Source organism: Rattus norvegicus, chromosome 14 (assembly GCF_036323735.1).
Source record: "Rattus norvegicus strain BN/NHsdMcwi chromosome 14, GRCr8, whole genome shotgun sequence".
NCBI lineage: Eukaryota > Metazoa > Chordata > Mammalia > Rodentia > Muridae > Rattus > Rattus norvegicus.
In genome coordinates this window covers 35,184,970-35,201,594 of record NC_086032.1, presented here as the reverse complement: position 1 = coordinate 35,201,594, position 16,625 = coordinate 35,184,970, and the positions used below count along the sequence as shown (strand labels likewise).

The 16,625-nt window shown below is 45.9% G+C and overlaps 1 long non-coding RNA gene across 1 annotated transcript; it reads left to right on the top strand.

The window, feature by feature from the left end:
• Nucleotides 1-4,337: 4,337 nt before the first annotated feature.
• LOC120096532 (uncharacterized) lies at nt 4,338-6,014 on the top strand. Its single transcript, XR_005493042.2, has 2 exons — nt 4,338-4,460; nt 5,225-6,014. It is a non-coding gene; the product is annotated as an uncharacterized LOC120096532 (long non-coding RNA).
• The last annotated feature ends 10,611 nt before the right edge of the window (nt 6,015-16,625 follow it).

The following is a 16,625-nucleotide window of genomic DNA, read 5'->3' as shown; positions in this document are numbered from 1 at the left end:
GCTTTAGTTACTGTCTTCCTGGTTAAACTCTGGCTGAAACACTGACAGAATCTGATCAGTTCTGCCCACAGGAGCAGCTCTGGACAAGGGCCCATCTATATTTTAAGTACTCCATGGGAGAGAATTCTAGCAAAATTCCTACACTATATGGCTTGTAGGACTCTTGTTGTTGTTGCTAGGTGTGTCTTGTTGTTGGGTGTTTAGAAGCATTTGGGGCATAGTAAATGATTATTTGTGGTTACTGGAAATTCAGGTTTAGCTGAATGTCCCATGGTTCTATTTGATAAATCTGGGGACCCAAAGAAACTGAGCTTATGCTGGAAGCTTCACTCTTGGACTGCACAGACAAGACAGGTCTGGGGCAGAGGTGGCCTTTGAATCAGATCTTGATCGATGCCTTTGTTCTATTGATTATGACTGAGGCAATTACAAAGTGTAGAATAGTCTAACCAGACTCTCCCCCGTCTTTCTGCATGTGTGTACCTAAGTACGAATCACTGAAGCTTGTCCAATATCCTCAACTTCAACAGTTGCTAAAGGAGTGTTCTTATTGTTGTCAATTCTAAATGTGGAGAACCTAGCAAGTGCTTTTTGAGGACAATGGGGTAGGCATCAAAGAAACCCTTAACACCCCAATGGCCAAGCTCAGTGATTGGTGTAGAACTGTGGTTTTCCACTGACACAATGTGTTCTCTAGGGACTGTTTGGCAATGTCAGGAGACCTTTTGGATAGTCACCAACAGAGAGAGGTGCTACTGGCACATGGCGCCCAACCCAATATCCTACCATGCATAGCTGTTCTGGAGGACTCCATGTAAACACACAGTGTCACACACAGAGTAAGTCGTCAACTCACGTCTGTAAAGGCAAGGGCAAACAGATGTTGTCATTAATGAAACCAGGCAATGAGATAAAACCCAGCGAGGACACTTTATAGGCCAGCATTTGTTACTCTAAATGTGGGATCTACCAGGGCTAGAACCTAGGACATAGCACATGGGAGTCAAGCACTCCACTACTGGACCACATCCAGGGCTCTCCGCGTGCATTTAATCACTATCTCTAAAAGTCTTTATCAGAACAATCTCCAGGATGTTTTATTTCTTTCTGAATCAATAGATGGCTCTAATGAGTGGTGATATGGGTCGAGTTCAAGCAGCTCATTGCGGGAAGTTGTAAACTAAATCAGGCATGGAATTACTGGAGACTTGGTTGAAACGTAAGGAATTCTCAGTTCCTGGCAGCAATAATCAACAGTGTTTATCAAAGTCTTGTGGATGCCAAGAGACAGAAAGCCAAGTGGCTTAAAATCCAGAGGCAAATGTTCAGGGTCTTGTACCCGAGACTTTGTGGGACAGCTCACAGGAACAGGAGTGAAACCCCTGATAGCCTGAACCTGTGACTGGTGCCAGCATAACCAGCCAGTTCTCCAGACCAATGGTCATTGCTGGCTTTATTTTGCAGACAGGCTTGTTCCAGAAAGATGGCAGCAGGCAACTTACCTGACACACCCACACCTTCCCAACGTAGAATTTCTTCCATTAACCACGCTTTAGGCTCCAGAATAGACCTCTGGGCTCATGCACTGTGGCCAGGGAAAAGGTCCCATGTTTGGCCACACCCATGTCACAGTTTTGTACTTGTGATCAGTGAGTTATATTTTAAACTGTATGAAGGGAACTGGAATCACTTGTGTGGGGACACAGCACTGGGGGTGGCATCTTGACATTTCCTGTGTGTCACAGCTGGACAGAGCTGTATTTGTGAGGGCTTTCAATCCTAGTCAGGAGAACCACAGTACAGACACCACTCCATGCTGTTCAGTCAATGAGCCAGTCCCTCTTTAGGTTGAGGGACTGTCCTTTGCTTGAGAGCTCCCCCACCCCCAGAGAACCCCAGAAATAGAACGGCACACCAAGAACTCAGGATGTGTTGACTGCTTAAGGACACTCCAGATGATGTGTGTGTGGGCAGCAGAGAAACACGCTCTTCTGCAGCTCCATTCAGCTGCTGGTCCCCGTCATCCAAGTGACAGAAGACTGCAGTCTTTGGAGTCCCACTCTTGCTCTGCCACTTCCCATTTAAGTGGCTTACTGGACCCCTCTTACCCTGTCTGCTTCACCTGCAGGGAGCCAATCAGGCCCACCTCCCTGTGCCTCTGCCGAGATTAATCAGATGAGCTGCGACACAGGGTCTGCTTACAGCAGACACACTGAGGTGCTTCTCCCCAGCCCGACTTTCTCACAGATTTCGCTAAAAGATTTCATTAGAAACCCTCCATTTGGGAACACTTTTGGACACTGAAAACACCCAGATGACGTATTTATAAATATGCAAATAATTTAATTTAAAAATGTAAGCTATCTCATGTTAATTTCATCAGCTAGTTAAGCCCCCCAAAATGACTTGAGATCTGAAAGTGCGCTAAAATAAAGACGGGTGTGTTTCCACCCTCCCCAGCCTTCCAAAGGCCAAATTCCATTTTGCCTGGGATGTTTCCTCTCTTTGGTGGTTCATACACCACTAGGGTGTAGAGGTCGCATCAAATGCTAGCCTGTGGGACCTCCCAACGATATCACACTCTGAAGATTAAGGAGAACAGAGTGAAAGTGAAGCCAGGCCTAGCAGCACCATCCGCAGCTGCAGCTAGGACCAGTATGAAGACACTGAGAAGGGAGAGGGTTTCTGAAGAGTTCCTCAGTCAGGACCACGTCTCTCTGTGTAAGCACTGATGAAGCTTTGTCCTTCAGAGTAAATGCACAGTGTGTCCAAGAAACCTAGAATCTGAAACACGTCCATTTCTTTCAAATTTAAGATAACATTTATTATTTATTCTTTGATAATGTAACATTACAGTGTGCTTTAAAAAAAAAAATCATACGCACTCCCTGCCTCCAAATTCCTCCCATCTCGCCTTGATATCTCTCTCTGTCTCTGTCTCTGTCTCTGTCTCTGTCTCTGTCTGTCTCTCTCTCTCTCTCTCTCTCTAATAACCCACTGAGTCAAGTCAGTGCTACCTACATATGCGTGAGTGTAAGGCCATTCACTGAAGCATAAACAACCTACCAGGGACTATGCCTCTAAAAAACAAAATGAGACAAAACAAGCTGCCTCTCTCCCCACTAGCAGTCATCAGCTAATTCTTCATAATTCTTCAACTCGTGAGCATAGCGTCTCATGCCACCCTTCCCTATCCATGCTGGACTAACTTGATCTTGGGCAGTTGTTATTGAGCTCAAGATGTCTTTCCTTGGGGGCTGGAGGGATGGCTTGGTGATTAAGAACACTGGCCACTCTTCCAGAGGACCTGGGTTGGATTCCCAACATCCAGATGTCAGCTCACATCTGAAACTCCAGTCCCAGAGGACCCAATGCCCTGAGGCATGCACACAATGCACTAACATTACACATGCACACAAAACACTCATACACAGAGACTAAAATGATAATTTAAAATGTAAGAGGAAAAATTTCCTTGCATTTGGCACATCAAAGGTATTTACTACAAACACCAATTAAGTAAGAGCTTATTTATAAATGAAAGAACTTCTAGTTTTCTATTGTAGCTAGGTAGATTCTTTTTTGTAATGGTGGTTGACATATATAAAGTGAATATATATATTGGAATTATGTCTAGACACATTTTTATTCACTCATGGATGATACTAATTAACATTGCTGATTTTTGGTTTCTATGATCATATTTGTGACCATCTGGTTGGGGCATATATATATATATATATATATATATACATATATATATATATATATATATATGCCTGTATACTATGCTTATGTAGTTGAATCTATGGAATTTATTTCTGCTTTTATTAATCACCCTACTTCAATATTTCCCCCAATAAATATATAATAATTTGCATGATAAATGCACTAAAAGGACATCAGTTTAAAGCTAATGAATATTTCTTATGAGGACCACATAAGAAGAAATAATTTACCAAAAAACGGACACAATTATTTGTAGGGCACATGGACTGTGCCACCAGAAGAACTGCTGAGGTAGAGTACGTTTAACCCTGAAAACCTCACCACTTGAGATTTAAAGTTTCATCCTGGGAGCAGCAGGAGTGGAACCAGCTTCCTCCCTGGTTCTGGGCCTGCCTCGGAGCACAGCGACCCCCCAACCAGATGGTCACAAGTAGTTAGTCCTGGAGCCCAGCACCTCCCCATGCAAATGAGGCATCTCGGTATCTTAACTTTCAGCCAATGATCTTTTCCCTCCACGAATATCCTCATGCCCTTCCCCCACAAACTATATAAACCTTAGCTGACCCCAGAAACAAGTGTATGTGTTCAACAACACTTCCCCAACCCCCCACAACTCCCGATCCCCGCCCAGGACCCTACCATTGCAGACTTTGCCCAGTCGTCTCTGAGCCGGTATACCGACCCTGAGAGGAGAGGCAGAACCCGGAACTACAGTTATTTATTTTAGCTGGGTGAGAATCAATGAAGGACATTAATTTAGGAGATTACGCACGGATCTTTTCAATTGTATTTTTTACACTTTATTTTGTGTGTGCGTGTAAGTTTGTGTGTGGGCATGTGAATGACATGGCGTGCATGCGGGACGCAGAGGACTTGTGGGAATTGGCCTCTCCTACCATATGGGTTGTGGGGATCCAAATCAGGCCATCAGGCTTGTGTGGCGCGTGCTTTTACTTACTGAGCCACCTCTTGGCCTACACTGCCCTTTTCTGTCCCTCCCAGTAACTGGTCATCATCCCGGACGCCTGCAGTCCCTATCAGAACTATAGCATCAGAATCAGAGGTCCCGAGGTAGGGACACGAGCATCCTAACAAGTTCTCACGGGTGTCACGCGCTTTGTTTAAGGCAAAGCCTATGATAGTATCTAGGAGTTTTTGGGTTGCTTGATTTGTTGTTGTTGCTGTTGCCCAGTGGTGAAGGAACTCTGCATCTGTTTAAGGAGAAAGCAGAGCTAGAAACTTAGGAAGCATCTCTTCAGAATCCCAGAGAGGTGGTGGCGCTGGATGGGCCCTCGCTGGGTGTTTGCTGGGCGCTGCCCTCACTGGTGCTGGCTCTGAGTGTGCACCTCCCTGGACGTCACTGTGGGAATAAATTTTCCTCCCTCTGCTGCCTGCTCACGATCGGCCTGAATATGTCACAAGGATCTTGTAGTCTGAGGCGACAGAAATAGCTTCCTGGGTCTAATGACTGGCTATTTCTTGCCTTTATTGCCAGATATAATTACCTGTCTCCCACAACGTGCAGACAGATGGTTCGTGACCTGTTCTTAACGGTTGGCCAGAATGAGCCCTGAAAGGAGTATTGTAAGCAGAGACCACTGATCAAGTACAGACAATGCCCTTGAGAACGCAAGATGGCCAGAGAGCCTCGTGGAAAGGCTGTTTTCTATTTATAGCACCGCTTCAAACTGGGTGTTGGGGGTTATTGACTTACTCTACCTTTCAAATATGGAAGCAGAATTTTCCATCCTCCCCACACCTCCGTATTTTAGAATCACTAGCTGAGCCTTGCGTAAAAGATGACCGTGTGGGGGTTGGGGATTTAGCTCAGTGAGAGCGCTTGCCTAGGAAGCGCAAGGCCCTGGGTTCGGTCCCCAGCTCCGGAAAAAAAAAGAACCAAAAAAAAAAAAAAAAAAAAAAAAAGATGACCGTGTGATCGTGTGATCGGCAGTGGTGTTCTCTGAAGCTGAGTAGCTCAAGATTGGACACGCCTCCTTTCCATTGCCCAAGCTGACATACTCGCCTGCCATGATTAGATGTGACTTGTCTCCCAAGGACATTTGGTTCCTGGCTGTTCTGTCCTCAGAATAAATTAAGGTAATTGTCCTGGGACCCTCTCTGTTCCTGTGAGTTGTTAGAAAAGAAGGCACGGGCTGGGGATTTAGCTCAGTGGTAGAGCGCTTACCTAGGAAGCGCAAGGCCCTGGGTTCGGTCCCCAGCTCCGGAAAAAAAGAACCAAAAAAAAAAAAAAAAAAAAAAAAAAAAAAGAAAAGAAAAGAAAAGAAGGCACTAGACTCTCAGTCGCTCAAGCCACGATGCCATCTGCCATGAGACCCTCCACAGAGACTGAAAAACTAGGGTTGACTGACCTTGGATTTTTGTGCCTCAAATCCTATGCGTTAAATAAAACCTTTTTTCTTTATACAGTATCCAGCCTTGATTTATTTGCTATAGCAACAGAAATGGACACATATGCAGTCGTTAACTGAAATTATCATGACTGGAAATTAGTCTCTTTCAGGCTGTTACTTAATGGTTTCTAAATGATCCCCAGGTGCTTCGTGGACCTATAACCCGGGTCTCTGGTTATGGGCCTTGTCCGTGACTGGCCCTATGGAATCCTTCTCGTTGGAATCCCCTATTGCTAATTGATCCCATTGCTTAAGATGTTTACTCCATAAAATTAATATTCTTACTTGTCTTCATACCAATGAGATTATATATGTTTCAAAACCCTGTTTTTGTGACTGTTGTTGTTTTGAGGTCAGTTCACATGTAGTTCATGTTGGTATGAACACTGTACACAGCCAAGGGTAACCTTGAACTGTTGATCACCATGGTTCTCCCTCCCAAGTGCTGGGATCGCCGGTATTTTCCACTGCTGTGAGGTACGCACCAGAGAAGACCACTAGGATATGGGTTCGAGCCAAAAGAAAGTCTTTATTAGCTGGCCGGTGACTACGATGGGTGACTACAACTGGATTCTAGCACTGTCAGAGTCCTTCTCAGGGCGGGCCTCTCAGGACAAAAACCCCATCTTGGGTTGACCACATCAGTTAGCAAGAACAGGAAGCCAGAAGCAGGACTACTGAAGCCAAAAAGCAAGGTCAGAACATTAGGGACTTCCCCAGAACTATGGACTATGATGGATTAGGTCTCTGTGCTCACTCTGGCACAGGCTGTTGCTTATGCGCTGGGTTCCAAGGCCTGAAAGGTCCTTCCACCATGGTGTCAGCTGTGCCAAAGTCTGGGAAGCCTGCTAAGATCTGGGGGCCATCATACCACCACACCTGGCAAAGACGATTTGCAATGGTGAAAGGGCCTACAAGGGCAAGGGTTCTGATGCTGCTGGCTGTGTAAGTAATTTGTTTTCTTTGTCCTATAACTTAATCTCATTGCTCTGTGGGGCTTTGACTGCACCTCTCTCCCCCACCCCATAGACTCATATATTTGAATGATTGATTAGCCATCAGGGAGCAGCACTGTTTGAGAATTAGGTGTGGCTCTGTTGGAGGAGGTGTGTCACTGGGGATGGGCTTTGAGGTCTCAAAAGGCCATTCTGGATCTAGTTCTCTGTTCTCCTGTAGTCTTTGGATCTAGATGTATCTTTCAGCTACTGCTCCGGTGCCAGGCCCACTCCATGATCCTCACCATGATGATAATAGACTAAACCCCCGAAACCATAAGCCAACCCTAGTTAAATAGTTTCCTTTTTAAGAGTTGCCTGGGTCATGGCATCTCTTTACAGCAACGTAATACTGACAAAGACACGCTCCCAATCATGAACTTTTGTAATGTACGTGGTTATTTATATATGGCTGTCTTTGGAAAATGTTGGTTTGAGCAGTGCATAGCTTTTTAATTTAACAATACCATGCTTTATGCTCACATGAAGTAGCTTTCCGTTACTGTGACACATGCCCGGGGTAATCAACTCACAGAGACAAGAAGTTCATCCAGTATCCTAGATTTGGAAGCTCCAGTCTCAAGCTTTTCTGGCTATGGGGCACATCAGGACACGTGGAGTGAGTGGTTCACTTTATAATTCAGATGCAAAGAGAGGAGGAAGAACGCATTGGGTTCCACTCTTCCCTTCAAGTCTGAGTCTCCTATGACCTGAGTCCCTCCACAAGGCCCAACCTCTTCAAGGCTCCCACTTTCTTCCCCTCTGGGAGCCAAACCTTCAAAACAGAAGCAGCTGAAACCCCACCTCAGCTGAGGCAAATATAGTAGAACAATATATTTTATATTTCTTATTTTGTTATTAAGAACACATTTGAAAATATATGTTTTCTGTTGTGTGTCCGACCCGTGACTTTTACCCGCTGCAAAATGCTGTGTCTGGGCAAATGTTAGGTGATCATCCTCCCAGCTAGAGAGGGTGTTCCCCTCCTGGGACTGTGTAGAAATGTCCCCAAGGGTATGTGCTTAGCACTGAATAGCTGAGTCAGAGGGCCCCTGCATGTTTAATCTGGCTAAGTAGTGCCAAAAAGTTCTCCAGAGAAAACTCCCTATTCCCATTTTCTCCTTTTGTTCTGGCTGTGTCCGGGTGAGCAATCAGTCACGGTAGTTCCATAAAGCAAATTGGATAGTTCCACTTCGAATTCTAGAACATTTGGTATTATACCGGAAATAGTTGCTCCCCGAAGGCGGCCGTGCTGGCTGCTTGGTGCCAAAGTCCATTTACAGAAGGCGTTTCTCTTAAGCCTTTCTTTCTAGGCTACTGGTTCCAAAGACTTCTGTGGCTTTCAAGCTGAGATTGGCCCCCAGCAGGAAGAAGTGGGTCCTTGAGACAGAAAGATGCGAGCCTTTGCTGTTTGTTGCTTTGTGGTTTGCAGCTGTGTGGGAAGCTGTGTGCTCATGCATGTTCTGTAGCACCTTGAGGTTGATATGTTCATATGCAGGCTGTAGGAGTTCCTTCTGGCCACCCCACTGGCCAAAAAAAATAGTTCTTTTCAATGATCTATCTCTCCCTGTCCTCTCTCCCTCCCTGTCTTGTAGGCGTACTTTTTGGTCTAATTTAGTGGGTTCTGTCTATCTATCATCCTTCCAACCTTCCAACCTAGGTAGGAGAGAAAGAAGGTTAGAGAGGAAAGGAGGCATGGACCTCCTCTCTAAAGATTAGAGTACTTCCTGTTGATTAGGGGTGTTTAGTTCCAGGGGGGCTAATCTTTTTCATCAGAATGTCTCCAACTAGCAATCCAGCAAGAGCAAATGCAGCAGCAGAAATGGCCATCAGCAGGGGGGAGCATCGGTAATCACAAGCCCTGTCCCATGTATACCCTCTTCAGAGTCCCCAGAGTTCAAACATAAACTGTCTGCAGCTGGCAAAGATTATGCCCCTTCTTGGGCATGAGACAATCATAGCGGCTGTGGACAAACTGAAGCAACCCCACATCCCAGACTAGGGATTAAAACAAAAACATATTCACAGAATATAACTGGGCTTTCAAAGAAACCAAAATTCTCACCCCTTTCCTCCCTTCCTTTCCCTCTCTTCCCACACTTTTAAATTGATGATGAATGCAGGCAATATATTTCAGGGGCAATCATCATGTGTGTATATCAATTCCAGTATTTTTTTCCATAAGAAGTTTACTGAGGCTGACAAATGACTCCTTGGAAATTATGGGATCCCGTTGGAGTCTGAAGCATTCAGACTACACAAGTAATAGATTGTTCTGTTTTGTTTTTTTTCCCATTTCTGTTTGTTTGTTTGTTTTCTTCTTTCTTGAGATTTAATCCCAGCACCGGGGGAGGCAGAAACAAGCGATCTGGGACTTCAAGGCCAGCCTGATCTACATGGGGAATTCCATGACAGTTGGAGCTACTGAGACACTGTCCATATTTTAAAAAGTCACTCTAAAGTTGTATTTGCCTCATGTCTTAGCTACTGTTCTATTGCTGTGCAGAGACACTGGTGACCAAAGCAACTCTTATAAAAAGAAAGCTGGGGCCTTGTTTACAGTTTCAGAGGTTAGTCCACTCAGAAAACAGACTGGCACACACACACACAGAGAGAGAGAGAGAGAGAGAGAGAGAGAGAGAGAGAGAGAGAGAGAGAGAGAGAGAGAAGTCTGGGCCTGGACCTGTCAAGGGTCTTTGAAGCCTCAAACCCCACCCTTATTGACACACCTCCTCCAACAAGGCCACATCTCCTAGTCCTTCCAAACAGTTCACACAACAGGGACTGAAAATGCAAATGTATTAGCCAGTGGGGGCCGTTCTCATTCAAACCACCATCTGCACCTCCAAGCTTCTCTGCTTGAAATCCTGTTTCAGAAAACAGAAGCTGGTAAGATATCTGGGGCTAGAGAGATAGCTGAGCTGATAAAAGCAGCTGGTGGTCTCACAGGAGACCCAGTTTTCAGCACCCACAAAGTGTCTCACAATCTCCTGTAACTCCGGCCTCAGGGACCTGATGCCCTTTCCTGGCCTCTGCAGGCAGCAGACACACACTGGGGTTTCCATACAGTCATCCAAGCTGCAGTGGTTTGAATGAGAACTGCCCACCCAGGCTCATATGTTTGAGTACTTCGTCCAAGGTAGGTGGAACTCCTTGGTAAGGACTAGGAGGTGTGCCCTTGTTGGAGGAGGTGTGTTCCCGAGGTCAGGGATTGAGGATCCAAAGGCCCATGCCATTCTATTTCATTTTCTCTGCTTATATCTTAAGGTGTAAGCTCCCAGCTGCCTGCTGCCCTGCTCCCTGCCATGATGGTCACAAACACTAACCACCGGCACACACACACACACACACACACACACACACACACACACACACACACTCTGGGAGGCATTCCTAGTCACATGTCCTGCCACCAGGACACTTTAATGCTTGAAGTAGAGCCCTTTTATTTGCAATTTACCTACTGGTAGAGGGCTCCGCTGTATTTAAAATAGTGAATATTTAATTTTCAAATACAAGAACTGATTTTTCAGGCTGTTAACTCTAAATTTAGAACCCTTGCTAGACTTTTTATAAAGCCGAGGGACTAAGAGCCATTGCTCTCACAGTCTGTAGAGATGTGCTAAGTAAGCCCATCTGGACAGACTCAGTTCCCTTGAATGTGACCTCATTCACAAATTTAATTAAGGTCCCTTAAACATTTTCAACTTCATTTATGCACAGAAAACACTTAATTTTCTTAAGTGCTTCTAATGCTTGACGACCAAATTCATGACCTTTCCGAATATTCAGATAGTGCTTGTATAGGAGCCAGGTTTATAAATGCAGCTACCTCTGTGTTCTCTCAAATATTTTAGCAATGGTTAAGTGTTTGTTCAGTGTCTCTTAAGCTTTGTAATTTAAAAATCACAGGTCAGGTGGCAATGGCCCCTTTCAAACTGAAGTGACAAGTTAATCTACCTGCTTTTCCAATCCGCCATCTTCTCTATGCTGTCTATAAAATGCATAGCCAGTCCTGGTGAGCACAAAGCCCGTTCCTAACATGGATGGAAAGCCCTTAGCTCTTGACCTTTGCTTTGCTTCTTCATCTCTCTCTTCACTTTGAATCTCTCAGACTTGGAGAAGCTTACCCATGGCAGGGAGCCATCCCATCATGCCCGGTGGGTCCACAGGGCAGGAGTAAGCTCTCATAGCCCAGACTTGTGGGTTTCATGTGACTGTACCTCAGATGGGCATATTGTCTGCTCTTGTAGCTGTGTGTGCGTGTGTGTGTGTGTGCGAGTGTGTGTGAGTGTGTGTGAGTGTGTCTGCATGCGTGCGTGTGTGTGTGTGTGTGCATGTGTGTGTGTGTGCGTGTGTGTGTGTGTGTGTGTGTGTGTGTGTGTGTGCGTGTGTGCGTGTGTGTGCGCACACATGTCATGGTGCCCAAGTTTGGAGGTCAGAGTTGATCCTCTCACACCATGTGAGTCCTGGAATGGAACACAGGTCATCAGGCTTGGTGTCTATTGCCTTTATCGTCTGGGCTGTCTCCATAGCTTTCCACCTTACTGTTCGAAACCTTACTGGAGTTTGCCAGTTCGGCAGGCCAGTGAACCCCTGGGAGCCTTCTGTTGCTGTCTCCCAGGCATTGGGATTACAGGTCTATGCCCTACCTTTCTGCATGGATGTGAGGGCTCGAATTCAGGTCCTGGCACTTCTATAGCAAGCACTTTACTGACAGCCGTCTTCCCACCCTAGTTTTGGAAGGGACTTTTCGAATCTCTCCTGGGTGGCATGTAACATATATTTGGTAGCAAACTCACTTCTACATTCTGTCATTTCCTCCTCTTGTCTGACATTTGAAATGCCTTCTGTTGTCTGTGTCCGGTCATAGTTTAGGGGCATTTACATCTTTATCTTCTAATCTCCCAGTCCAGCCTTATAGCCCTTTGCTGGCAGCAGGATAGTGGATGTGAGTCCATGCGTGAGGAGGCCTCCCACTCCTCCCTAGCGATGTAATCTTGGATGCCTAAAGGACATTTGGATCCATGCAAAGGAATGAGAAGCCCAGGGAGGCAGGAGTCAGAGCTCTCTCTCATTTTCCTTCCTTCCCTTGCCCTTGATGGAATGTAGGATTTGTGCTAGACAGATGGGGCAGAAGAGACAATGGTGTCTGAAGTTAAGAAATGCCTCTGGCCATTCCCAGGATGGGAAGCCAGATTTAAATTTGAATCTTCCCTTTACAACTTAAGGTAACTATGGCAGTGGGAGCATTTTTCTGACATTCCTGATCTTAGTTCCTCAATAGTCAGCACTTAGTTCCAAAGGCCATAGTAATTATAGTTAGCTGTAATTGCTAGCTTGCCCCCCCCCATCGTGTGTGCGCATGTTTGTGTGTGTGCGCGTGCGTGCGTGTTGCTCCTCTCTGCTTTTTCTCCATGTGGTATCTCCTGCACCGAGCCAGGCCTGGCTTCAGGATTTGATGAAAGATTTACTTTCCCTTTTGGTGACAATACTTGGGTCACTGTTTCTCATCTATTCGTACTATTCCTTGCACCTGAACAGCTTTCTTGTGGAGTGCATGTTCTGAGACGTTATAAAGGTAGTTTTGCATAAGGTGTATTTATGCTGTTGAAGACAAAGCTAGAGCCACAGATACACTCGTGAACTGAAATTCCCAGGAGTGAGGAGACCATACTATGTTAAAGATTCTGATTGGGATTTTGTGAGTATAGACAGTCAAAATGATGCGGATCCAAAGCCAAAATGTCTTGGGATAGCTTTAGATTTCGCCATCTGTGTGTTGAACTTAGTGCCCCTTTCATTTTTAGGTGAAACCTCTTGAGATGTATTAACAAGGAAGACTGTCATCAGACAGCATCTGAAGACTACAGCAGAGTCTCTCCCTTTGATGTGCCATATAATCTGCCTCCCTGATATCTCCCCCACATTTGAAAAGCACCTTGATTGATGATATCCTCTTGCTCTGTAACTATAAAGATTTCCTTACACATTTCTCACATTGGAATGTGCTATTTGGAACTACCCAATTGTGTGTTCCTGGGCCACAGTCACTCATATCTGGCTGCAGAATAAACTATATCTTTTTCCCCACTGAGGCGAGAACTGAGGCGAGATGTGCTTTGTGTAGATACAGATTCCCCTGAGGAATATGTCCCATGTGGGGGTTGTGACTTGTACCCTCAACCAGGCAAAATATCTGTTTCAGCATCATATGGGGAAAGGGTAGGTGTTGAGGTTTGGTCTGTTGCTATGTATTGTAAGGCTAAACTCCATACCTGAAGGTCTAGACCTATGAATGACTTCTCATGTTTATGAGCTTTCGTTGTACAAACCTTGTTCCTTGAATTAAAACTATTGGTTAAATAAAATTGGCTACAGTCAATTACTGGAGGGATTAGAGGGTTTGGAGTGACCTGATTAGAGGAAGAGGTGGAGGAGGAGGAGGAAGAGGAGGAGGAAGAGGAGGAGGAGGAGGATGGGAGGAGGAGGATGGGAGGAGGAGGAGGATGGGAGGAGGAGGAGGACAGAAGAGATAAATGAACTTCTCTGAGGGAAGATGGACCATGAACTCAGGAGAAACAACATCAAGTATCTGGGGTACACCCCTGGGGAGGTAGCCAGGCCAGCAGTTAGAAGAGTAGATTAGGGGTGACTCCCCTAATAATTGTTAAAACCAAATAAAATAACCACAGTCTAAGAGTCATTTATTTGTAAACTAGACAGGGACAAGCTTAAAGTGGTTGTACTATAGGTAGGTGGCTAACATGTTGGCCTTCCTTTCTCTTGGACTTTCTCAGACAGGAAGACGATTAGAGACCAGGGAAGGAGGTCTTCACACACCGTCCTCCATGTGGGTACAGATTAGAGTCAAAGAGGACGTCCCTGCTAACCCCTTGGAACCAGTGCAGGGATCTCAGCAATTAGTATAACCTAGGGCTGGGCCTGGGAAGGAGAAACCGAGCAAGCTGACCAGGGATTAAGTCCATTGCCTGAGTTCTTGCAGCAGAGGGCATTCAGGAAGGCAGGAAGGGCAGCACCAGAGGAACCTCAGCAGAGGGAATGGGGTTCTCCACTCAGTGCTTCCCCTCAGCACCTCCAAGGGTGGCAGAGATGTCCCTGGACACTGTCAATACTTCCTAGACCCCATCGTAAAGGAACACTGAGGAACGCTGAGCGAAATTGTTTCTTTATCTATTGTTTTCCACCCTGTGTGCCCTGCAGGGTTTTCTATTCTTTGAGGAAATCCTATCCTGCTTCGCCCATGTTAAGGAGGAAGGAAATGGTTCCTATCCATCGATAAACTGCCTCCTTACTGAGGGAGTAAGCTTAAGGAACTGTCGAGGTGGGAGAAATTAGAGCCACAGAGTCCTGAAGGAAAGTGAGACTTGGTGGCTGGCCCGTCACTCAGGGATTCCCTGTCAAGAGCTTGTCATTTTATAAGGATGAGGACATTGGTGGGCCACGGTGGTTCAGAACGAATCTCAGCATTGAGGAGGATGATGCCGGGGGACTATAAGTATGAGGCTAGCCTGGGCTACTTAGTGAGTGGGTCCAAGCTAGCTGGAGATACATACTGAGAACTTTTTTCAAAAAAGGAGGAAGAGGAGGAGACAAAGAAATAAATGGAGGTAGGGAAGGAGAAAGGAAGGGAGGGAGGGAAGGATCAAGTATGGCTTTGCTTAACTTTCTTCTGTTCACAAGTTCTGGGATGTTTTCCCTGAGAGGCAGGTGCACATGTAGGAAGCTCTGAGTAAATGTGAGGTTGCTTTTTTGAGGTCCAGAGATGAGTTATATTGTCCTTCAAGATCAATTTTGATCATTTTTCTGCGTGTGTGTGTGTGTGTGTGTGTGTGTGTGTGTGTGTCTCCAGATCATCAGAGATCAAAAGAGGGCTTCGACTCCCCTGGAGCTAGAGTTCCAAGATGGTTGTGAGACACTGATGTGGATACAGGGAAACAAACCAGGCCCCCTGGGAGAGCAGCAAATGCTCTTCTGCTGAACCACCTCTTCTGGTAGAGTCTTTAAATTGAGTAGAAGTTGAACATGGCTAAAAGCCCAAGGAGTAAGTACAAAAAGCATGCAGAAGCCTCCCAGTCACAGGCTAAGAAAGATGGAGCCATCTCACCGGGGGCGTCTGAAAATGTTTGTCTTGTTCTCATGACCACTGTGTAGACTCACAGGGGACTCTCCCTCTTGGCATCTTTTACACCAAATGCGAGTTTTAACTAGCTGGCACAGATACAATTTATGCATTTTCAATTCCCTGTGTCTTCGGATACAATCCTCCCTGGCTCCCTATGTGATTGGTTGGAATGACACAGCATGGGGAGCTTGGAGGTGGACCAACTTGGAAAACTTCTCTATACAGGTACTCCTGGCTGAGGGACAGCCAGCCCAGCACATGCGTGCTCCTGGAGCTAACTTGTGTTTTTAAAACATGAGCTCTTGGAAAATGGGTAGGCTGTTGCTAGGATACATGTCTAGTTTACATACTGAGCCCAAGAAACATCATTAAAGGACGGGAGAGATTGAGCTGATCCTTGGATGGGGTTGGGGAGGCTGGTCAGGCAAGATCACTTTCAGGATTACTCGTTTCGTCAAAGTGTGGGGACAGGCACATACCCCCAATGCTCTGTTAGGTTTCCAAAGCTACACGTGGGCCTAAGATGGGAACATCTTGTCTGGTCCAAAGGATGGGAGGTGGCTTTGTGGAAGACAGGGCATTTGAACTGAAGTGCATGTAGCATAGTGACTGATTGAGGTGGCTGGATAGGAACTGTGCGGTCGGAGGGAGGGGTAGAGGAGTGTGCATGAAGGCACGGCCCTGGGAAGGAGGTCGGCTAGTTCTGGGGTCGAGGACTGGCAGGGGTTAAGATGTGTTGCAGGCAAACAAAACAAAACAAAAAACAAGCAAAGCAAAACAAAACAATCCCCCAAAATGAAAAACAAACAAATAAAAAACCCAGAAGACAGAAACATAACAGATGCGCAACAAATCAATGGCGGACAAAGTAAAGACAGGTTGAGGTTAGATTACAAAAGTTTGAGTGCCAAATTAAAGGCGTTTGGATGTCTTTCTGTGAACAGATATGGGGCAGTGAGCAGTGAACAGAAGGGGTTACCAGGAGAACAAAATACTAGATTTGTGTTTTAGGGAGGTTAATTTGGCAATAAAAAGTTGGGTGGATTCCAGGAGGCTCCTAGAAAATGTCGGGTGCACCAGCGGGCGCCCAGGGTGAGCCAGGTGGGCGCGTGCACTCGGTGCCTTGGGACTGAGTCCTCGGACTCAGCTGCCACTCGGCCCGCCTCGTTCATTCTGTGTTGTTCAGTGTTCCATGCAGCCCTGAGGCACATGGACATATTTTTAAACACTAAATGCTGTATTCAAATATTAAAAAAAAAAAACCAAGAGTAACCCATGGGCTGAGGCTGTCCGTCAACTGTAGAGCTAGCCTGGCATTCGGGAGGCCCTGGGAACCAGGTTTGC